Source organism: Halichoerus grypus, chromosome 2 (assembly GCF_964656455.1).
Source record: "Halichoerus grypus chromosome 2, mHalGry1.hap1.1, whole genome shotgun sequence".
NCBI classification, from domain to species: Eukaryota; Metazoa; Chordata; class Mammalia; order Carnivora; family Phocidae; genus Halichoerus; species Halichoerus grypus.
The window spans coordinates 68,519,488-68,545,576 of NC_135713.1; the positions used below are offsets into that span (position 1 = coordinate 68,519,488).

At 37.4% G+C, this 26,089-nt stretch overlaps 1 long non-coding RNA gene across 1 annotated transcript; it reads left to right on the forward strand.

Moving 5' to 3' along the window:
• The first annotated feature begins 14,811 nt into the window (after positions 1 to 14,811).
• LOC118555121 (uncharacterized) lies at positions 14,812 to 18,132 on the forward strand. The gene is made up of 2 exons (XR_004926814.2): positions 14,812 to 15,142; positions 17,441 to 18,132. It is a non-coding gene; the product is annotated as an uncharacterized LOC118555121 (long non-coding RNA).
• Positions 18,133 to 26,089: the final 7,957 nt, after the last annotated feature.

Genomic DNA, 26,089 nt, shown 5'->3' on the forward strand with positions numbered 1-26,089 from the left:
TTTTTGAGCATCTATTATGTGCCAAACACTGTGAGGAGTTCTGAGGATATGACAGGAAAATGCAGGGTCAGGGATCCTCTCCTGGAGTCCAGAGGAAGATACAGACAGTAAGCAAGAAAACAAATTCACAGACCATCTACAGATTGTGATAAATGCAAGGAAGGAAATGAATAAAATGATGTGAGGGAATAAAGAGAACGGGAAAGAATCGAAAGGCCAAGATTCAGGTCTTAGCTTCACAGTTACAGAGTTACAAACTTCAGCAAATCCCCCCCTTGTAACTTTTCTCAGCCTTGATTTCTAGGTCTATTAATCACAAATAATAATTCTGACCTCACTGGTTCTTATGAGGATTCATTGAGACGGAGTAAATGAATGAATTTTCCATTTATAAATTCCTATTCATATATAAGATTTTTACCCTTAGGGGAGCCCTTCTCAAGTTCTTAACCAATTTCTTTGCCTGCTTCCTTAGGGTTTTATGGTGCACACTGTCAACAGATTCAACCATCTAACCATCATTTTCATTTTGTTGTTCTCACATTCAGATGCCTTGGCTTAGAGGTAAATCTAGTTTCTGAACTTGGCTTCAGGGCCCTTTACAAATCTACAAGCAATTTAACTATCTAGACTTTCCTTCCACCTCACTGTTACCTCTCCCTCTTCCCCTCCAGCAATGGAATACTTTATGGCTCTACATGTAGTTTAATTTCTTTTTAATTTACATACAGTAAAATTCACTCTTTTTGGTGTACAGTTCTATGAGTTTTGACTAATGCACAGGCACGGAACCAGCACCACTATCAAGATGCAGAACAGTTCCAAACCTGCACGCCCGACACGCACACACACACAAGCACATGAACACACACAGAATCTCCTTATGTCATCCCTTGTAGTCAGCCCTCCTCCCACACAATACTGATCTGTTCTTCAGTTCCGTAGTTTTGTCTTTTCAAAAATGTCATAAATATAATTACATCATATATAGCCTTTTGATTCTGACTTCCTTCACTTCACATAATGTATTTGAATTAATCTAATGTTATTGTGTGTATTAGCAGTTTCTTCCATTTTATTGCATGGTAGCATTTCATTATTTATCCATTTCCCAGTTGAGAGACATTTTTATTCCAGTTTTTGGTGATTATGAATAAAGTTACTCTAAACATTTGCATACAGGTTTTATTGTGTGGACGTATATTTGCGTTTCACTTGAGCAAATACCTAGGAGTGAGATTGCTAGGCCCCATGGTAAGTGTACATTTAACTTTATAAGAAACTGCCAAACTTTTCCCACAGTGGCTGCACCATTTCACATTCCCACCAGTAATGTAGGACAGTTCCAATTCTCATTCTCACCAACACTTGGTATTGTGAGGTGTTCTTTTTCAGGTGTATGTGGGGGGAGTGATGGGTGTGTTTGGTCTGTCACTGATAGGTGTCTAGCAGTATTTAATTTACATTTCCCTAATAACTAAAAATGTTGAGCACCTTTTCATTTGCTTATTTCCAATCCACTATCTTCTTTGGTAAAGTGTGTGACCAAAGCTTTTGCCCATTTTAAAAACTGGGTTGTTTTTCTGAACAGAAAGAACCAAGTTGAAGGATTCCTATGACCTGATTTTAAGACTTATTATAAAGCTACAAGAGAGTAGCTTTATCAAGAGAGTGGGGTATTGGTGAAAACAGACACACAGATCAATTGAACAGATTAAGAGTCCAGAAATACACCAATATAAATATGGTCAATTGAGGGGCACCTGGGTGGCTCAGTCGGTTAAGCGTCTACCTTTGGCTCAGGTCCTGATCCCAGGGTCCTGGGATCGAGTCCCACATCAGGCTCCTTGCTCAGCGGGGAGCCTGCTTCTCCCTCTGCCTCTGCCGCTTCCCCTGCTTGTGCTCTCTCTCTCTAACAAATAAATAAATACAATCTTAAAAAAAAATATATGGTCAATTGATTATTGGGAAAGGTGCAAAGCCAATTCAGTAGAGAAAGAATGGTCTTTTCAACAAATAGTGCTGGAACAATTGGACATTGACATGCAAATTTTTCTGTGGCTTGTCTTTGACCCACATACAAAAACTAACTCAAAATGGATCTTAGACCCAAATAGAAAATTTAAAACAACAAAACTTTTAGAAGAAAACAGAAAAAAAATCTTTGTGACCCTTAGTTAAGAAAAGAGTTCTTAGATACAACGCCAAAAGCACAATACATAAAAGAAAAAAATTGGTAGATTAGACTTGATCAAGGTTAGAAAATTTTGCTCTGTGAAAGATACTGGCGGGAGAATGAAAAGACAGGCTAATGAAACAGATAGACATCCCAGAGATAAGCCCACACTTATATGGTCAATTAATCTTCAACAAAGGAGGCAAGAATATACAATGGGAAAAAGCTAGTCTCTTCAACATATGGTGTAGGGAAAACTGGATAGCCAGATGCAAAAGAATGAACCTGGACGACTTTCTTACACTATAGACAAAAATAAACTCAAAATGGATTAAAGATCTAAATGGGAGACCTGAAACCATAAAACTCCTAAAAGAAAACATAGGCAGTAATCTCTTGGACATCACCCTTATCAAAATATTTATGAATATGTATCCTCAGGCAAGAGAAACAAAAGTAAAAATAAATTATTGGGACTACACCAAAATAAAAAGCTTTGCATAGCAAAGGAAACCATTAGCAAAACAAAAAAGCAGTGAATGGGAGTGGATATTTGCAAATCAAATATCCAATAAGGGATTAATATACAAAATATAAAAATCTCATATGACTGAACACTAACAAAACAATCAGAAACCAAGAAACAGACTCTTAACTCTAGAGAACAAACTGATGGTTACCAGAGGGCAGGGGGTATGGGGGATGGGTGAAATAAGTGAAGAGGATTAAAGAGTACACTCATGATGAGTATTGAGCAATGTATGGAATTGCTGAGTCACTATATTGTACACCTGAAACTAATATAATACTGTATATTAACTGTACTGGAATTAAAATTTAAAAATTAATTTAAAAAATACCGAAAAAAAAAAAAAAGAAAGAAAGAAAGAAAGAAAAATCAAGGGAATAGAATTCCAGAGGGAATACCAAGTGTGAACGTCCTGAGTGGGAATGTAAATAATAAAAATGACAGCTTCGAATTAAAAAAAAAAAAGGAAGAGGACATGAATAGACGTTTCTTCAAAGAAGACATCCAGATGGCCAACAGACACATAAAAAGATGCTCAGCATCACTCATCATCAGGCAAATACAAACCAAAACCACGATGAAGGTATCACCTCACACCTGTCAGAATAGCTAGTATCAAAAAAACAAGAATAACAAGTGTTGGCAAAGATGTGGAGGAAAGGGAACACTTGTGCACTGTTGGTAGGAATATAAAGTGGTGCAGCCACTCTGGAAAACAATATGGAGGTTCCTCAAAAAATTAAAAATAGAAGTACCATATAATCCAGTAATACCACTACTGGATATTTACCCAAAGAAAATGAAAACACTAATACAAAAAGATATATCCATTTCTATGTTTATTGCAGCATTATTTATACTAGCCACCATATGGAAGCAACCCAAGTGTCTACCCATAAATGAGTGGATTGAGAAGATTATATATATAATATGTATAATAATATAGATAATCTAGATACTATATAATGGATAAAGAATGGATATACATACACACATATATATATAATGGAATATTACTCATACAAAAGAATGAGCTCTTGCCATTTGTGGCAACATGGATGGACCTAGAAGGTATTATGCTAAGTGAAATAATTCAGAAAGAAAGACAAATACCCTATGATTTCACCTATATGTGGAATCTAAAAAACAAAACAAACAAAACCAGACTCTTAAATACAGAGAACAACTGGCAGTTGCCAGAGGGGAGGTGGTTGGGGGGGATGGGTGAAATAGACGAAGGGGATTAAGAGGTACAAATTTCCAGTTATAAAATAAATAAGTCATGGAGTTGAAAAGTACAGCATAGGAAATATAGTCAATATTGTAATAACATGGTATGGTGACAGACGGTGACTATACTTATGGTGAGCTCTGACTCACCATGTAATGTATAGAATTGTTGGATCACTATGTTGTACACCTGAAACTAATATAACATTGAATGTTAATTATAGTTCAACGACCAAAAAAATTAGAAAATTTTGCTCTGTGGAAGATATTGACAGGAGATGAAAAGATAAGCCAGAGAAAATCTTTGCAAATCACACATCTGACAAAGGGCATGTAGCCAGTATAAAAATCTCCACTTTCAAAGAAACGCTTTCCATTCTTTCAGGCTTAACTCAAATTTCATCTCTATGAAAACATCAATGACCAGATGAGCTAGAATTCATATGTCTGAACCACTAGTGGATGAATGAATGAGCATTTCTCAGCCATTATTACTTTCCTATAAAATAATATACTCTAATAAACATACACTAGTATAATAAACATATACTAATATTCTGGTCCCCTTTTTAACTAAAAACCTATATGTATTTGCCAAACACTTGTCATATTGCAGTATGTTACCATGGAATGACAGGAAACCCTACTGACTGAAATAAATAATAAGTACCATGGTTGGATGGGTTCACCTTACAGATCCCCCATTGCTCACTTTAATGGCTTAGCTCTAGGGAAGTTATATCTAATCAAGGCAGGGCTCAAAAGGTGTATTTTTTAACTGTATATAATGTCTTGCATGGACCTGTGAATGCATATTTGTCTATACGTAGTTATAGAAAGTTTTAAAAATTGGAAAAATTCTAAGTTACATATTTCATTTATTTTGTTGAAATAACAATGCTCCTATTCAGTTTTAGCTCTTACCAAATATGCTGTTGCATTATTACTTTCTTTTAAAATCAAAAGCTTTTGGCTTTTGTGGAGACCATTTATTCTGACCTTGTTTGTTAAAAAGCCTTGATTTGCTAAATTTAAATGCAGCCTTTTTGCTAAGGATTAACTGAAGAGCTCTTAATAAACTAATACCTTGGGCAGTGGTGTTCCAGGGACCCAGGAAAATATGTAACCTTGATGCTTCCCTCAAAGATTTTAAGATGGTAGCTTTACTATATACAGAGTTTCCCCATACATACATTAAAGGAAAGGTGGGTGCATCCAGGGAGGTTGATGCAGGTACAATGCAGTTATACAGGTCCCTGCATTCAGAGAGGCCCTGACCTTGATTTAATGCTCTCCCATCACCATCTTAAAAAAATTTTTTTAAAACTTAAACTCACAACCCCGAAATCAAGAGTCACATGCTCCATTGACTGAGCAGGCCAGGTGCCCCACCATCTTGAAATGTTTAATAATTTTATCTTTGAACTTGTGTTTTGTAAATAAAGTCTAAAGGGACAATGGAGCATAGAAGTAAACAGAGAAAATGTGCACAATATGTGTGTCCACTGTTCCTTTCCACTCTATTCTCATTAGTATTCTCAGGGCCTCATGAGTACAGCGTTTCAGTGGACTCACAATGCGTGAGATTCAGCGAGTCTGAAGTGAGTATAAGGTCAGTGTGTTATGTCTGTCAGTGAGTAAACAGAGGCACTGACAATCCCGAGAGGACATGCTTGTCATTCAAATCAGAACTTGCTTCAAACGCAGAGAGAAGCAGGGGCATTCTAAGAAACATTAGCATCCAAGGAACAGTATATTCTTTGTCGCCTGTGTCACTTCCTGTATTGGCCAACTACTTATACTAAAATGAAGACACAGGAGGAACGGGAAAGACAGGACATCAAAGATTTAATTTCCCTTTTTGTCCTTTCTTACTGATCAGAGAAAGCTAGAGAGGGTTGATAGATGTGCACATATCCAAGAAGCGAAATTAAAAAGTTGAGTTAGTTTTGTGTAGTTTTCACTATCCTGGTATACGAGCTACAAAATGTGAATTCTGTAATTTTGCTGATTCCACATACAAGTTAAATGATCTTATATTTGCATTAAAATTGCATTATACAATAGAAAGATGAACAATAAAAGTCATGCTAATAATTTAAAATGAAAGATTCTCTACTTAGCAAATAAAACCCACCATCATAAATTGGGAGAGAGAGAGAGTGGCTGAAGAAGAAAGGAAAAACCCTTCTATTTTAGCACCTGAGGCATTTTTTTCCTGCTTTTTGAGCAAAGGGAAAATTTCATTTTATACTGAGGGGTACTGCACAGGTCCATCAGCTTAATGAGAAGGAGAAGCTATTGACAGAGACTTTCATTTACTGAGCCAATCTGTTTGTGCTGGCATGTAGTTTATAACCATAGTTTACAATTTGGATTACTACAAAAGCCTCACAGAGGGCAGGTGAAATACGTATCTCAGTAGTTTGTGTTTGATCGCATTTCCAATTCTAAGTTAAAAAGAAATAATTTGAGGTTATAATTTTATCTACATCATCTCACTAACTGAAGGATATCTAGAATATCAAAAGAAACTAAATACAGGAATATTTTTTCATTATTTATTTCTAGGGGCATTTTCGAGGAAAACAATTGAGTTTGTCCTTACTTGAAACATAGTCTGCTCTTTAACAGCTTGATTATCACTAAGAAGAAACTGAGTAAGGACTCATATTTAAATAACTCATATTTAAAATTTTTAATTTATCATAAAGTATTAACCTGAGAGACCTTCTCCAAATAAGAGTGATAGAAATTATATTCTAGTTATCCAACCTCCTTCTCCCATCCTGGCCAAAACTACAGTCCCCCCCACTCCCCAGAAATCATTATGTTTCATTTACAAAGAGAATTGTTTTTTAATTGTAGTTAATGGGATTTTCCCTTTTTATTTTAGTGAGCTATAATTAACACGTAACACTGTGTAAGTTTAAGGTGAACAACAGGTTGACTCAATACATTTATATACAGCAATACGATTACCACCTTAATGTTTGTTAACACCTCCATCACATCACATAATTATCATTTCTTTTTTGTGGTAAGAACAATCAAGATCTAGTCTTAGCAACTTTTTAAGTTTATAATACATAATGTGGACTATAATTACTGTGCTATAATTACCGAGCTACACATTAGCTCTCCAGGACTTATTTACTAGTTCTAAGTTTGCACCCTTAAACACTAGATCCCCAATTCCCCTATCCCCAAACTCTGGTAACCACCATTCTGCTCTGTTTTTGCAAGTTCAGCTTTTTTAGATTGTACATATAAGTGATATCATACAATATTTGTCTTTCTCTGTCTGACTTATCTCACTTTGCATAATGCCCTGTAGGTCCATCCTGTTGTCACAAATGGCAGGATTTTCTTCTTTCTCATGGTTTGAATAATATTTTATATATATTTAATATATATCACATCTTTATCCATTCATCCATTGCCAGACACTTAGGCTGTTTCCATAACTTGGCTATTATAAATAGTGCCATAATAAACATGGGAGTGCAGATACCTCTTCAATATCCTATTGCATTTCCTTCAGATATATACCCAGAAATGGAATTGCTGGATCAATAGTAGTTCTATTTTTAATTTTTTGAGGAACTTCCATACTGTTTTCCATAGTTCCTGCACCAATTTATATTCCCACCAACAATGTGCAAGGGTTCCCTTTTCTCCACATCCTTCCCAACACTTGTTATCTCTTGTCTTCTTGATTACAGCCATTCTAACAGGTATGAGGTGATATCTCATTGTGGTTTTGATTTGCATTTACCTGATGGTGAGTGATGTTGAGCATCTTTTCATGTGTCTGTTGGCCATCTATATGTCTTCTTTGGAAAAATGTCTATTTAGTTTCTCTGCCATCTTTTAATCAAATTTTTTGTTATTGACTTGTATGAGTTCTTTATATATTTTGGATACTATCCCCTTATCCAATATATGGTTTACAAATATTTTCTCCCATTCAATAGGTTGCCTTTTCATTTTTTTTATTGTTTCTTTTGCTGTGCAGAATCTTTTTGGTTTGATATACCCCCAATTGTTGATTTTTGCTTTTGTTGCTTGTGCTTTTGCAGTCATACCCGCCCCCCCCCAAAGTCATTCCCTAGACCAGTGTCAAGGAGCTTCTTCCCTGTTATCTTCTGGGAACTTTACAGGTCTTATGTGTAAGTCTTCAATCCATTTTGAGTTAATTTTTGTGAGTGGTGTAAGATAGTGGACCAGTTTCGTTGTTCTGCATATTTCTCCAGTTTTCCCAACACCATTTGTTAAAGAACTATTCTTTCCCCACTGAGTGTTCTTGGCTCCCCTGTTAAATACTAAATATGACCATACATGTGGGGGATTATTTCTGAGATCTCTATTCGGTTCCATTGGTCTATGTGTCTATTTTTTTTTGGCAGTACCATATTGTTTTAATTACTATAGCTTTGTGAGAATTTCACGTTTAAATAAGTACTTTGAAATCCATATTGCATTTTATGTTTATGACTTTACCAAGTGGTACTTTATTAAGTTTCTAAAATGTACTAGCAGTTAATCTTCCATTTCAGTGGGGGAAGGATAATAAACAATTAAGTAAATTAAGACCATTTTCAGACTGTGCTGAAATTATGTAGAAAATGAAACAAAGTAATATGAGAAATAGCTTATGTGTTACTAGGTGCAGAGATGGTCCTGCTAAGTATTAGATGAAGAATCCGAGAAGATGACACTTGAAATGAGACTTGGAAGAGAAAAAAGGAGCCAGTCATAGGAAGGTCTGGAAGCAGAATGTTCTAGACAATGATTACAAAGTACAGCCCATATAAAGGCCCTGAGATGGGAACAATTTAAAGTGTCGCAGGGTGGCCCCTGGATGCTGCAGTCGGTTAAGCCTCCTACTCTTGGTTTCGGCTCAGGTCATGATCTCAGGGTTGTGTGATGGAGTTCGCATTGGGCTCCACGCTCAGCGGGAAGTCTGCTAAAAGTTTCTCTCTCCCTCTCCCTCTGTTCTTCCCCGTGCTCGCATGGTCTCTCTCTCAAATAAATAAATAAATCTTTAAAAAAAATATAGTATCCCATGAACAGAAAGAAAGAGGACCAATGTGAATGGAACATACTGAACCTAGGGGAAAGGAGGCAGGTAGATATACCGGAAACTGAGCACAGCCTATGAGTAAGAACAAGACTTTACATTTTATTCTAACTGCAATAAGAAGCCAACAGAGAGTTCAAAGCAGGTTAATAATGATTAGTTTTACGTTTTGAAAAAGGATCATTTATGCTACTACGTGGAAAATGAATTGCAGGAGAGCAAGGGGAGACGGTGGAAGTGGTCTAGGAAGTGGTGATGGTGGTTGGTTTGGATTACCATGGTAACATTAGGATGGAAAACAGGGAGGGAACACAGGATATATTAAGAGGTATCTTTAAGATGATAATATTATTGTAAAATAATAGATTCTAATATACCCAAACATAATTGTAACAAAAATGTAATTCAACTTGATCCAATAATGATTTATTACATAACGTGTCCCTGGTTTTCTGCTGTATGAATCCTTACTCATAAAGTATCTCTGCTGTCAAGAAGCATAGTATTGTATTTGTGGAAATATCTGTAGTGATAAAACAATCTCCAATAAAGGACAATTTTTAAAACTTATCCAAAAACCAAGTCCATTAAAAACTTAAAAATAAAAATAAGTAACTTTATCACAGGCTGTCTCTAGAAGAAGTAATAAAACTTTAGGAAAAGAGTTCTGACCTCAGTTCTCTCTCTCTCAAACTGTCAAACTTCTGGCACGTAAGGAGATTCAGATACCTTTTTTGGGCACCTTGAAAACTGACAGAGTTCTAAATAATCATCAGGAATCCTGTAGTATGATATACAAAATTAATATGTAATTTATCTTATGCAATCTTTAGAAAGAAGCTCCATGGCATGCTCTGTAAAGAAAATAAACTTGGTATTGCAATGTGCAAAAACCCAAAAGCTATGCTGTTATGGGTTAAATTGTGTCTCCCCCAAATCCATATGTTGAAAGCCCAGTACCTCAAAATATGACTGTATTAAGAGATAGGCCCATTACAGAGGTGGTTAAGTTAAAATGAGGCCCTAATCCAATCTGACTTGGTGTCCTTATAAGAAGAGGAAATTTGGACATACAGAGAGACACCAGGGATGCGTACCCACAGAGGAAAGACTGTATGAGGACACAGCAAGAAGGCAGCCATCTGCAAGCCAAAGAGAAAGGCCTCAGAAGAAACCAAACCTGCCAACAGCCTGATCTTGGACTTCTAGACTCCAGAACTGTGAGAAAATAAATTTCTGTTTTTTAAGCTACCCAGTCTGTGGTATTTGGTTATGTCAGCCTTAGCAAACTTAGATATAAGTCAAAGCATTGACTCATACCCATAATGTCAGCTCAATAATATTTTTTATAAAATAAACATTTTAAATATAAAATAATATTTTGAATATATTTTAACATAAATACAATTTTAATATAAAATATAAATATAAAATATATTTTAATATAAACACAATTGGGGCACCTGGGTGTCTCAGTCAGTTAAGCGTCTGCCTTCAGCTCGGGTCCCCATCCTGGGGTCCTGGGATTGAGTCCCACATCAGGCTCCCTGCTCAGCGGGGAGTCTGCTTCTCCCTCTCCCTCTGCCTTGTTCGTGCTCTCTCTCTCTCTCTCAAATAAATATATAAAATCTTTAGAAAAAAATAATAAACACAATCTTTTACTATAAAATAATCTTTTTTAAGAAGATTTTATTTATTTATTTGAGAGAGAGAAAGAGAGAGAGAGCAAGCGAGCACAAGCAGTGGGGAGGGGCAAAGGGAGATCATGACCTGAGCCGAAGGCAGACACTTAACCAACTGAGCCACCCAGGGGCCCCAACACAATCTTTTAAGACTTAACACAAATGAAAATAAAACAAAATAGAAAAATGAATGTAATAGATATATTTAGAAGTACTATTAAAATAATCAAAGCTATAGTGGCATGATGCTTGCAATAGGCAATGTCAAAAGATGATAATGTGTCATTAAAGGAAATATATTACATGCAAGCTAAAATCTGACAATGTTAGAAGCTTAGTGTATGGCAGCGTCTGCTGGAATCACACAGCTTAAGTGGACAAAGCAGCTCTCCAAAGAAGGGATAGGTGCTAATCACTACCACAGACTACTACTACCAGGAGCTACAGAAAAACTGATTATGGTTCACTGAAAGAGGACAGTGTGGGGATTCTGTATGTTGTTTTCCATTTCAGAACATTAGAACCTTTATATAATTAAAATTTTCCTAAAAGATTGTTTATATTTTTGGAATACACACATGTACATTAGAGATATTTACTATTTGTAGTAGGTTTTATCATGGGGTTTATAATTGGACTTCAGGGAGTCCATGTGCCCTAGAATGGTATGGAAAATTGGAAGATTATGTGATATGGCTGGGTACAATAAGGCACACTTTCCTGGAAAATGTTTGAGTCAAAGCTCTGGCTCTGGAGACAACCTGCCCAGGTGAAATCATAGCTAGGTGATCTTACTCAGGTTATTTAAACTGTGCACTTCAGTTTCCCAATTTGTAACATTAAGATAATAATACAAACAACTTCAAAGCGTTATCTTAAAAATAAATACACTAATATGTATAAAAACTTAGAATGGTAAGAGTTCACTAAGCATTCACTACTGTTTAATCAATAGCACTCGATTCACAGTAAAATTCAAATGCCAAATAAGGTTACAAATAATGGATTTAAAGAAATCCTTTTGTGAATCCTTTTTAAAATAAACTTAGACTAATTATATCCATAAGTATTTGTTTTCCGAATCTGGATGTTCATACTAGGCTTCCTACAAACCACAGTGCAGCAATAATGACCATCAATATTATGTGTGTTAAGAAAGATCTACCAGAAACCTTAATAAGCTAGGTTTGAGTGGTATGACAAAGGCATTCTTTATAAATATTTTCCTTAGAGAGTGAGCCTGAGTTTTTACTGCGTATTTAGTGATGTTAATGAGTGTTCAAATTTAGAAAGAACTCTTCGGTACTTAGTCCATCACTAATTGTATGCAATATCCAGAAATTGCTTTTCCTATAGCAGTCATAGATTGTATTTAGTCACCCGATAAAGTTTTACTTATCTCCTCTTCCCCAACCCTGAGCGAACTACTCACACATTCCAAAGGCAGGTAGAGGGAAACATTTTACTTCTTTCTCCTACAGCAAATGCCAGCTTTGCCTCTGAGTCTTCACTGTTGTTATAGAATGCTATCACACGCACTAGTGGGTTTCAGTAAAAATGAGAAACTGAGTACTTACGTGCTCAGATACTTACCAACTGTTTTTATACACACTCTCACTTAAGTATTATTAAAACCCTATGGGGTAGGCACTAATATTATTAGATGTAAAAAAGAAAAAAAAGCAGAGAGGTTAAATACATGATTCGTAGTCTCACAGCTTATTAGTAGGGATATTGTGATTTGAATCCAGGTGATCTAATGATATGCAAAAGTCAGTCACGCAGCTGCCTGGGTAACTAGGTCTATTGATTCAGAAGAAGAGGAGTGATTTTGAGAGGAAAGAAGCATGACCACTATCTGGGCAAAATGACAAGACAGTAAGGATGACCAGCTCTTTTAAAGTAAAAATGAACATAGCTGATATAAAAATCCCTGTATAGCTTTAAAAATCAGACAAACCTAAGTTTGAGAACATGCTTCACAATTTCCCACCTTGGGGAAACCACCTAACTAAGTCTTAATGAGGATAATAAAAGCACCAACTTCGTAGGGTTGTTGCGAGGATGAAATGGCATAATGCACATAAAATGATTATCATGGTGCCTGGCATTTAATAAATGCTCCATAAATTACTGTTACTGTTACTATTTTTTTTTAGTATTGAGCTTCGCACCCTCAAATACCCTTTTTCTTCTGTCTTTGTGATCTAAGTAATTTTTCCTACAATGCTGAGCTGGACTTGAGTCCTACTAATAAAACAGGCAACCAGGTATCTTCGCTTTCTTCCTGCAATTCTATTTGCCACCCACTATATCTCCACTGATTTAGTGCCAGATTATAGATTTTCATCCACACGTTTTAATTTAGAACCTTTCCTTTTATCTGGGTTTGAGCATATTGTGTTAAATTCCCAAATGATACCTTTACAGTTTGCTGCAAAGTCCTTATCATAGCTTTCAGAAAACTTAAAGTTGTTCTTAGGGGAACAATCATTGCTTTGCATTTCATTATTGAATAAAAATCTAGAAGAATACCAACTTTTAAATGAAATTATACTCCTGGAAGGGGAGTATAAATGTAAAAAGGAGAGCACCTCATTATCACTCTTTCAAGCTGCTAGAGTGAAACTTGAGTCATTGCATATTCCAACATCAAAAACTCTCTTGGATATACTAAAGAACATCATTATGCACACAGCAATAAAATGAGGACGTTATTAGAAGGAACCACTAAGAATAAAAGATTGCCAAGACAGATTCCTAAAATGGATAATATAATAAGCTCGTTAATAAGTATTCTGAAATAGCTCTAATACTTTCCAACTGAAACTGAATTCCTTGGGGTTTTTACCTAGTCAGGGGCATCAATTTTTTTTTTTTTTCTGTTTAGTTAAAGTATCCATACCTCTTTGCTGACCCATGCAAGAATGTTTCTACCTATACCTATCTAAACATAAAGAAACATTTGATTTTGGTATTGGTATTTATCAGAGTACACCTATGAAAATAAATGGAATTAGGCTTCTTCTTAAAGACCCGGGGAACTGACAAAAGCCTTTTGAATGAAGAATAAGCATATGAAGGAGTCACGCTTCACCATCTTGTTAAAATCTTCTAAATTGCCTTCATAAGGCAGAACCTCTTCTAACTGCAGAATATCTAAGAACTATTAATAATTCTTAATACACATTTTTTAAAGTAATCTCTACACCTAGCATGGGGCTCGAACTCAGGACCCTGAGATCAAGAGTCATCGGCTCCGCTGACCAAGCCACCCAGGCATTCCAATAATTTTTCATAAACCTGGTCATGAAGACTGTTTTGAATCAATAATTGTACATTTAGAAATACACATACCAGTTCATTTTCCTTGCTATTTCCATTTACCTCCTTTTTTGGTTACCATTTATTTCTATTTCCTTTTGCGTTCAGTGCTCTGGACTCTATGCCTGCTCATCTTTAATGTTTGTGGTTCTAATGGTGCAGCCTTTTTCCCCCTCTCCTCCATCGTTGTGTACTTAACAATGTCTGAGCTAATTAATTGAGTTGGCTACAGTATAGGTAGTAGAGCAATTGTTTGATCCTTTCTTTAAGGCTGTTAGCTCTGCTTGGAGAAAGAGGTCCTGGTGCCATATTCAGCCCAATGCTTAGGGAATTGCAGAAAGGGTAACTTTCAAAATGCTTCCATCACATCAAAGCTTCTACAGCAACAATTAGAAACAAAATCAAGGGAATACACAAGAAATCCCTGGAAAAGAATAAAGACAAACTAAGAAATGGTAGGTTTTGGTTTTTTGGGTTTTTTTTCCTTCCTGCCACGCAACAAAGGAGGCGGAATTTTGTGCAAACCTGACCGCGCTGTTCTCCAGGATATTTAGAAATCAGATCTTCCAGAGACAGCGAGTGCATGGAGTGGAATACAGAGGCCAGAGCGCCCCCCTCTCCTCCTCGCCTTCTCACGGGTCCTGCCGCAGCTCGCGGGCTGGGGAGTTTAAAGCCTGGCCTGCGCCTCGCAGGGGACTCGGACCAGGCCCAGCCCCCAGGTGGGCGGCTCCCGGCCGGGCCTCCCAGTCCCAACCACAGAGAGGAGACCCCCCCCCCCGGCGTCCTAGAGCGGCCGCGGACGGCCCGCGGGGGCCGGAGCCCCGTTGCGGGTCGGGGAACTTCCGCTGCCCGCTCCAGGTCCTTGAGGTGGCGAAACCTCTAGCGTCCTGGGCACTGGCCACCTGAGTCCCCAGATCGGGATGCGACCCTCAGGCGGTGCAGTTCCCTTCCACGAGCGGGGTTCCCGTCCGCCTGCCTCCTGTGGAAGGTCTTCTTCCCGACCTCGGCGCTGTCTCCCGCCCGGGGACTCCTTCCCACCGCGGAAACAGGCTTCATCTGGGGCAGGCCGGCGGGGAAGACCGAGCCGCGGAGGGCGAGCCTGGAGGCCGCCGTCTGGGGTAACCGAGAAGAACCTGGCCCGGGGAGGTGGACAGGGCTGGCACCCACGCCCGGCGCTGTTGCTCAGGGGTCGCCTGACCTCGGCGGGTTGCTTACCTTGCCTTAGTTTTCTAGACCGCAGTACCGGGTTTAATAAGTCTCGGGTTTTGTGCAAATTAAATGAGATAATGAATGTGTATATCAGTAAGTTCTGTTTATTTGTTGAGTGCTTCCTGTGGGAGCATTGTTAAAAGTTAACACAGGCTCATTCATTGATTCAATAAATGCTTATTGATTACATGCTATGTCAATACTGGGAGGCACTGAAGATGAATGCCCACCCGTGGTGAGAAAAACTGTGAGAGTCACCACCCTTCTGCCCTTCTAAAAATTATTTAAGGATGAGAGGGTGATTGGAGTATGGAAGAGAGAACTAATTAAGCACCAAACACATTATTTAATTACAACTTTGAGAGCTTATAACAGGGAGATACTTATAGGATAGGGATGGAGACGGGGCAGAACAGAAAAGGGAAGACTTTCCTGAGGAAGTACTATTTCAACTGAGACCTGAACGATGAGGAGGAATCAGCCAGACTCAAATGGTATTTATCTAGGCCTAGGGAATCGAATGTGTGAGGAATTGAGCTGGAGGACTCCAGTATTGGCCTAGCACCAAGAGTGGGACTACTCAGTATGTTCTTCTCTGCCCATTATCTTCAGTAGCCCCATAGTAGGGCAGTGAAGCTGGCAGCTAATTTTGGTCCTAATAGTTTTTCCTTACATTAAGCACCATACAAGTCCTTCCTATCTCCTGTTCGATCAAGACATATTTTTTGAAAAGCCGGAAAAAAAATAGTATATCAGGGCGCCTCGGTGGCTCAGTTGGTTAAAGGTCGGCCTTCCGCTCAGGTCATGATCCCAGAATCCTGGGATTGAGCCCAGCATTGGGCTCTCTGCTCAGCGGGGAGCTTGCTTCCCCCTCTCCCTCTGCCCCTCCTCCAGCTTGTGCTCTCTCTCTTGCTCACTGTCTCTCAAATAGATAGATAAAATCTTTTAAAAAAACAGTATATCCTCTATGGTTTCTTATTGTCTTCTAAATCAAATACAGTAGTCATCTCCTTCTCTGGAGGAGATAAGACCCTGGCCCCCAGGGGATGCCTGAAACCTAATCCTATATGTACACAATGATTTTTCCTATACATACATACCTATGATAAAGTTTAATTTATAAATTAGTCATAGTAGGGGCGCCTGGGTGGCTCAGTTGGTTAAGCACTGCCTTTGGCTCAGGTCATGATCCTGGGGTCCTGGGTCTGGTTCCCTACTCAGCGGGGAGCCTGCTTGTCCCTCTCCCTCTGCCCCTCCCCCTGCTTGTGCTCTCTCCCATGCTTTCCCTCTCTCTCTCAAATAAAATCTTTTTTTTAAAGATTTTATTTATTTATTTGACAGAGAGAGACACAGCGAGAGAGGAAACACAAGCAGGGGGAGTGGGAGAGAGAAAGAAGCAGGCTTCCCGCTGAGCAGGGAGCCCGATGCGGGGCTCGATCCCAGGACCCTGGGATCATGGCCTGAGCTGAAGGCAGACGCTTAACAACTGAGCCACCCAGGCGCCCCTCAAATAAAATCTTTTAAAAAAAATTAGTCACAGTAAGAGATTAACAATAACTAATAATAAAATAGAAGTTATAACAATGTACTATAATAGAAGTTATGTGAATGTGGGCTCTCTCTCTCGCCCTTAAAGTATCTTATTATTCTGTCCTCACCTTTCTTGTGATGCTGTGAGATGGTACCTATGTGATGTGGTGACGTGAGGTGAGGGACGGCGGCGCTGTGACATAGCATTAGGCTACTTGCTGACCTCTCAGTGTATCAGAAGCAGGATCATCTACTTCTGGACCACATTTGACCACTGGTAAACAAAACCGTGGAAAGAGAAACAGAAGATGAGGGAGGGACTCCTATATAAACAACTAACTTGCTTGAAAAGTTCTCTGTCAAACCAAGGATCCATATTCAATTCCAATTCTGTTCTGCTGCACCCTTCACTATATTCTTCAGCTGATGTTGACTTCTTTTGGAACTATGTACTCTTCCTCTCAATAATCTACAAGCTATTCAAAGCATAGCCCATTATGAAGCACATTGATTCATGGTATCCCAAATATCTCCTTACCTCCACAAAATGTTTATTTCTTAACCACTTTCTGCTAGCACAATAGAGTAATAATAGCACTTTAAATAGTTGCAACTATTTATCCCAGTCTAACACATAAATTATTTATTGTGCGCTGATTCTTTTTCTTCCCACTCAGGAGCCTTTCATCTCCTACTCTTCCACCCCAGATGCCAGCCAGGCATTTCAGAACCATCTGATGGTAACAGGATGGAGACTGATTCAGCATCATCCCACCATCTACCTTCTGCCTCTTTGATTTCCTTTGCTTACTGCTGCTCACAACACTGTAATTCTACTTTAGGCACCATCTATACAGTCATGTCCATTACTTTTTTCCTTCTTTCCTGTTTATGATTAGAAAATTACTTTATCAGTTTTATTTATGAACCAAAAAATAGATCTAAACATGAAGATGGTGTAAGCATAGTACTATAGGATACTAGTAATACTAGCGAGTACAGCTAATTGTTCCTGAGCTTTGTTCCTATAATATTGTGTGGATGTGTCTATGATTGTATTTGCTACATTGTGCTATGACCGGTTGTGTTGTTCTCCACTCATTAATTAGACTTCCTTGAAAATAGATTGTTTTTGTTTCCATTTGTTTTCACTGTGCTTAATGTATTCATTGATGTATTTTGAATGAAGAAAAAAAGGAATTCATTGTTAAATCAGAGTTTTTAAGTGAAATAAGTATAAATGGGAGGCTAACTTCTACATTGTGAACATGCCTAGAAATTACCTTTAGAATCTCCACACACCATCTATCTTCTTACCCTCTAAATAAATATACTTTCCCTCAAACATTAAAGATAGTAGTAAAATGAATTCTTACTCAAGTTTTTCTTCTATTGAGTTGGGGTGTGTATGTGTGTGTTACTTGTATTTAAACTAAAATAAAGAAAAGGACCAATATGAGAGGTATCAATTCCCCATTTTACCAATAGAAAACAGTCTCAGAATGTTAAAAATAGTAATACTTTCAGTGAAAGACAACCAGTGTTCAAATACAGTTCCTTCTGATACCAAAACCAGTGTTCTTTCTTTCTTTGATAGAAACTAAACTTTGTATTTTTCTTATAGTTCAAGTAATGTAATTAATGATAGAAAAAATCAGAAATTTCAGATAAGCAAAATAAAAGGAAAAAGAAATAAAATTCATCCAAGATTTCAGCATTCCCGGCCAACCACTATTAACATTTTTGCACATATATACACTGTACTTACACTCACACTTATTTTTTTTTTTTTTTACAAAAAATGGGACCACACTAACTTTAATCTTTTTTGTTTAACAATATGTGATAACTCCTCTCTCTTTGCTCATTTATTCCAGGGTTTTTCAACCTCAGCTTTATTGACATTTGGGGCCAGATATTTTTGTTGTTGTTGTCAGGGGGCTTTCCTGTGCATTGTAGGATATTTAAGAGCATCCCTGACCTTTACCCAGTAGGTGCCATTAGTACCACTCCCCACTTCACTGCCCCAACCAAAAATATCTCCAGACATTGCCAAATGTCCCCTGGGGGACTGATTAATTAATATAATAACATATTAGAATATATAAATTTAATCATTTTTTCCTCAATACTATCTACCTAATGGCTATTAGAAAATCAATTGCAAATGCTTTTCTCTTTGATTTATATATATATAGATATATATATATATATACACACACATATATATAAAATATATATATATTTAGAAATAGTTAATATCAAATGAATACTATAAATTTTTAAAAATTAGATGTTTAACACTTTTTATTAAACTCTGAAGTAATGTCACCAGACTCAGAGCAATTTTTCATCATTTTAGACTATGCCCTCTTTATGACCCATGGATTTGTTGTTTAAAATTCAAAAGTTGATTTTGAACGAACAAAGCAAAAATTATCTCAAAGCAAAGACATAGTAGCATCATAAGAGCATTAGGACTGATAGCCTTTGAGAGGAATGAATTTGCTAAATGAATGATCTTGATAAAGTTTCCATGGGCGGATATAATGTATTTGACAGATTTTTTATCATTGTAACCTCTTATATTTTTAGTTTTCAAGACTTCTAAAACAAGGATATTCTTTTTTATAAAGATTTATTTATTTGAGACAGTGAGAGCGGAGGGGAAGGGCAGAGGGAGAGGGAAAGAGTCTTAAGCAGACTCTGCACTAGGCATGGAGCTGCTGATGGCGGCTCGATCTCACAACCCTGCGATCACGGCCTAAGCCAAAACCAGGAGTCGGACGCTTAACGGACTGCACCACCGAGGCGCCTGAAAAGAAGGATATTCTTATACTAAAAATTCATAAACATCTTCCAAAGTCTATTAAAAAATTCAGGGGAAGTTTTTAGAGTTTGTTATATTTTACTTTAAAATGTTTTTACTGTTAAATAAAACATGTAAATAGAAAATTGCATGAAACATAAACATGAGTTTAATGACTAAACTACTGTTAACATCGTGTAATCACCAATTCAGGTCAAGAGGTAAATCAGTGGTAAAGCTCAAGAAGCACTACTTCCACACGCATTCCCATCCACAGCATCCTCTCTCTCCTCTCTTCCCCTCCTACCTCCATCTCTCTTCCTCGCTATTCCCTTCTCTCCTCTTTCTTATTTTGATGGGAAACATTATGTAGAATTTCCTTGTTCTTTTTATTCTTTTACCATCTAAGTGTGTATATACTTACATTAAAGTTTAGTTTCACTCGTTTTTGAAGTTCATATAAATGGAATCAACACTGCGTAGTCTTTTCTCTTTAGACCAACATTATGTTTGTGAGATTCATCTGGGTCATGGCTCCCATTATAATTCATTTATTTGCAATGGTGTATTGTTTTACACTCTATGAATATATCACTACCATTGACAAACATTTAATTGTTTCAGGTTTTTAGCCAATGACATTCTTAAACATGCGTGCTGGTAATCATATGCACACATTTGTGCTGGGTATATAGGTAGAAATCGAATTGCTACCTCAAAGAGAACACATTCTTCAACTTTATGACATGATATAAAATTGCTTTCCAAAGTGGTTCTACAAATTTATACCCCACCATCAGTGTGTGAGACTTCTCACATCTCTACATCTTTGCCAATACTTGGTATTTTAAGTCTTTTTTGAAATTTAGCCATTCTGGTGGGTTTATAGAGACTTTAATTTGTATTTTCCTATTAATAATGAAGTAGAGTACCTTTTCATGTGTTCATGAGAAGATATGCTCCTTGATAGTATCTGGGCAAGTTTCTTGCCCACTTTTCTATTGAGTTTTCCTTCAATCTTTTTCTTAATATTTTGTAGGAAGTATTTTCTCAATCGGTTGTTTCACTCTATGACTTGCTTCTTTACTTTTTAATTCTCAACTTTTCTAGGTAGTTTGTATTAGGTATATCTTTTATCTCATATTTAATTAGATTTTGTTTCATAATCTTTTTGAGGGTCATTTTGTTTCCATAGGTAAATTTATTGATATAATAGACATTCCTTCTGATGTTTTCTAATTTCTCTTTTCCTGTATATGATATCTATATTTTTATATTTGTATTTTATATTTTATGTGTGTGTTTCTTCTGAACATGTAAAAAAATTTGCATTTTAGGTTGTTTTTAGGCTAAAATTTACCATAATTTTATATAATATACTTTATTTTCTATTTCTTTTTACTTTACATACACTCCCAACCATGAGTAATATCTCCCTTTTCCCACTCCCTACCCTCTAAAACCTGAGTTTAATTAACTGAATTATTTTTCTACATTTTCTAATATTTACTTTTTTTAAAAGATTTTATTTATTTATTTGAGAGAGAGAGAGAGCCATGAGTGGGGAGGAGGGACAGAGAGAGAGAGAGAGAAGCAGACTCCCCACTGAGCAGGGAGCCCAAGGCCGGGCTTGATCCCAGGACCCAGGGATCACGACCTGAGCCGAAGGCAGATGCTTAACCAACTGAGCGACCCAGGTGTCCCTCTAATGTTTACTTTTATATCTTGAAATGTGGTTGTAAATTTATGACTTGATCTGTCAACTTTAAAAGCTGACTTTATAACCTTCACTGCAATATAGAGAAAATCAACATCTCATCCACACACCCCACTTCTTCACCCCTTTCTCCTAACCTCTTTTGTTAGTTACTTTGTTTCTACATTGTCATGATTCATACACCTTACATTCTAATCTGTAACCATAATTTTCATGGTTGTTTTAATCTTAGTCTTAAATGGATTTCCTGCTTACAAGCACTGTTGGAAACAATACTAGCTTCCCAGGATTGTCAAGAGGATCAGATGAAAATACGGAGTCAACCTTAATGAAATTTAACTGCGCATTTAATATATTGCAGGCCCTGTGCCAGGGACCTGAGAATACAGAGGGCAACAACATTTCCTCTGCCCTTAGGAAGCTCCCATGACTCACGGAAGAGACAAACCATTTCGGTGTGATAAGAGGTGTGCCAGAGAGAAGTACGATGTGCTCCAGACCAGAGAGAAGATGTCCTAATCTAGGCTTGGGGATGAGGCAAAGAAAGAATTCCTGAAGAAGATGGACTGATAAGACATGTCCCGCCGATGTCGGGTGAAAGGCATTCCTGGCCTAGACCACAGCAAAGGCCAAGGCAGGAGAAAGAATCTAAGTTCAGGGATTGGTAGTAGTCCTGAATGTCTGCACTTGAGCGTAAGGTGTAGATGGGAAAAGAGAAGTGATCAGGCTAAAGAAACAACGAGAGGAGAGTCATGAAGGCCATGTGGAACCACTGTGGAGTCTTACATAAAGAAAAGACTAGTTGAGAATGCAGCATGAAGTTCCCACTTACTGAAATCTAAAGACTCAACAAGTCAAACCAAGAAGGTGGTGAGAGTAGTTCCTAGAACAGCAGGGCACAGGAGAGGACAGGCAGAGGCTGGTGGGGCGAGAAGGGCTGCCTCAGCCTCACCTGGGCCAGCCCAAGTGGCTTAGGGACAGACATCTGATGAGCCCTGCCTGAGATTCTCAGTACCTCCCGTGATGGTCAGGCCAGCTGAAGGTGGGCTTGGAAGCTGAATGACTGCTAGCCACATCTCAGGTCATGGTCAGGCAATCAGCAATTATGTACTCAGGGTGCTATCTATGAGTACCCTGTGGGTGAGCTTGTTGAATCCCCCCTAGGGGGACAGGAGGGGGAAGGACACACTGAAGGACTTTTTTCTCTACACTGTTCCTATCAGTTCTCCGCTCTGGGCCCACATTCCTGTCCATTAAACTACTTGGAGTCAACGACCATGTCTCCAAAGCCATGAAAATACATGATCATGGGGCCACGTTTCTGAAGCTGGGCTGGGTCAGGGTTGAGCCCTCTATCAGCAATATCTTCAACTTTTGCCCAGGTTCCTGCTTTTAAACTCCTGAAGATAAGCACAATTTTAATGGAATTAAAAAGAAAAGCAGCAGCAGCAGGAGCTACTGATCAGATTTGCACTCCTTATGGAAATGTTGGCTGCAGCGAAGATGTGGACTCAATGAGGCCAGACTGGAAGCACATTGGTTGGAAAGTCACCTCTGTTATAGCAGCGTGATTCGTTGGGAGACTGACACCAAGATTTCAAACCCTTTGGGAGGAGAGACTGAAAGTGAGCTAGAATGAGGTTGACCCAGCCCAGCTTCCTCTGAATTACTGATGTCCCATGAAAGATGATTTAAAACGGAATTATCCAGACTTTAGGAAATGAACTGATATTGGCTAGTATATTCTGATGTGATTATCTTTGGGGGCTGGATCATATCCCTATTAGGGAGGTGGTGAAGTTTTGTCTGCAAGGAATTTAAATTCTTCCGTCAATCATACTGAGAATGGAAACTGACAGATCTCAGACAGGTGAGGGGAAAATTTCCTTCTATTTCTGGTGCCAGAATCCATGTGGCATGGACTCCAAGTCATGGAGATTCCTAGGGCATTTCTAGAGCCTTCTTGGCCAGGGATGGTCGGCTAGGAATGAGGTCCTGTATGGAATCTTTGCGTGGGTCTGGGCCTGTGCAGGTTGTGCATGACTACATCATTCTACATCCTTTCTTTTTATTCCTAAACCTGCAGCAAAATTTTGTCAAAAGTTATGGTCTGGATTTAGTTATACTGTGGGGAATTCGGGAAGGGCTAGTCCCATCTTCAGAAAGAGATGAAAAGGACAACTCCTCGAGATCAGTGTGCTGGTAACTGTTGGCAGAAGGCCAGGCCCAGCTGAACGGTCAGCGGGACCTTACAGGAAGACGCTGCTGGTACTCAGGGTCCTGTCTGTGAGTACCCCGTCCAGCCTTAGTGGGCCCAAGAACCCCGTGCATATTTTCAGGAGACTACACGGTGGAACCCTGGGAGCTCTTACAGGCACCTGGCAGGTAATGTGATGACAGTTGAGTTCTGGGAATTAGGATGGAAGCTATTTGCACTAAGAAGAAGGGCTTTCCTTATTTTATAACTCCAAGATGGTATGATTGTGGACAATGGAGTCACATAGTAATCCGGACAAATAAGGATGAGGCCAAACCAATGCAGTGGTGGTGAGGGCAAAGGGCGGTAGAGAGGAAACACCGAAGACAGAAAACCAGTGGGATGTGGTAATACACTGGAGTCTGGGCTAGAGATAAATATTTGAAAGTCATAATCATAGAGATGAAAATTGACTCTATGGGTATAGATTATATTACATGGGAGACAGTGTCAAGAAAGTATTTATTCTATAAACAGTAAACCATTATGTAAATGTTAGCAATTAGTTTCACATGCTAACAAAGTGGTCTCATCATTTTATAAGCCCATCTCATAACATGTGTATTCAGTGTGAATAGATACACACATATATGTGTATATATCTTTTATCTTTTTTAATATCCTAAACTTTTAAAGACAGAAATCTGTAGTGAGTTCTTTAGTTTGGGCTAGAGAAGGGTTTCTCAGTCTTGGCACCATTAATATTTTGGTTTGGGACCAGATAATTTTTTATTGTGGGGGACTGGCCTGTGCATTGTAGGATGTCTAGAAGCATTTCTGGCTTCTCTACCCACCAAGTGCTGGTAGCACTGACCCCCACCCACCATAACAAATAAAAATGTCTCCAGACATTGCCAAATGTCCCGTGGAGGGCAAAATCAGCCCTGCTTGAGAACAATTAGAGGACTATTTATACCTGTTAAATTTATCAGTGAGAAATAGATTAAAATATTTTAAAATAACAGATTCTTTAATAGGATCATTCATTCATCATTGCTATAATTATATCTAATTGTATCTGTTCTATATACAATGCTCAGGCATTCATAAGATCAGAGATACATTTCCTATACAGCATATTAAAAGTAGTATCAGAAGAATTAATGTGCATCAAACTAATTTAAAAATTTGCCAGTATTCAGATGGAGCCCAAGTTGAAGTATGCCAGTGCTTACTTAGTAAGTCTTTTCTTTTTCAAAAAATTAAGAGTAAATAAGTGACAAGAAGAATTTTTAAATTATTATTAAGAATCTAATTTTTAAAGTATCCTTAAGTACTTTGAATTACCATTTAGATTTTAGCAACTGACACACTAAGCAGAAATCTTTCCATATCATTCATTATATCTGGATCATAAAAGTAACTTAACTAGGTATTGTACTTTTAGATTGATCAAATAATTCTGAACTGGGTTTGAAAATGAGACATTTTGTCAAATATGTAATTTAGACTTTTCATAAATTTATCCTGGGTGTTTCACAGTTAATGTGATTTAGAGAGAAGTCATCATAACAAACAAGCATTAAAAAAATGGCCTTCTGATGTGAGAACCTGGCTTGTATTTATGTTTTTTTTCTTTTAGTTTAATCCAGTTTCCAGTTTCCTACCCATAACCAAAAAAAAGGAATCTAAAAGTGAATGATAGTTTTATATTTTCATGCTTAAATAACACAGACTTTTAGTATTTAAACAAACTATTATATACCTAAAACTAATGCAATGTTAGATGTCAATTATATCTCAGTTTAAGAAAAAGTAATTATTTTTAGACTCTTCATTTTGAACATTAAGAAAGTGAATTTTGGAATAAGTAATTAATTCCAGTGTCCATAGTTTGGTATCATTTCTTCCTAAAAAGTCCTAAAGCTTCCTCAGAAACACATATGAAAAAATATACCCAAAGACTATAGGAGAGTGAAGAATAGGACCATCCTGTAATATAATTGAAAGCATCCCAGATGGGGGCTCAGATGACCATTAGTTCAAAGGGCTTTATTGGTAGAACTGGCTATAGGCCAAGTGGCTGGATTATTTGGAGTCAAGTTGGCTAACTTAGGTTTTCAGTGTCTTTATTTAAAAATTGAGGATAGTGATGTTTAACTTTCAGATAGTTGAGGAATCGGAATATGTGAATAAATATGTCACATATGCAAACACTAATCACAGTTGAGCCATGTAGTAAATGCTGATTGTTATTACGTATTATTCCTAACCATAAAAATATAGAATTAATATACATAATATGTAATATAGATAAAAGTCTATATCTGTATTTTTGGTTATTTTAATTTTAATGTAGTTGAATTAACTAATATTTTCTTTCATAGGTAATATACAACTATTGTATATATATATAAATTAAATGTATTTTTTCTTTATTTTTTTAATTTAAGAAATGGGTTTGAATGTATTTATTTAAGTGGGCTGATGATATAATATCATATGTAAACTATTTTAACAAAGGGAGAATATATGTTTTTTTAAATTGTGAAATATATATACATAAGAGTGTATAAAATGTATACACACAATTGAAAGAAAAA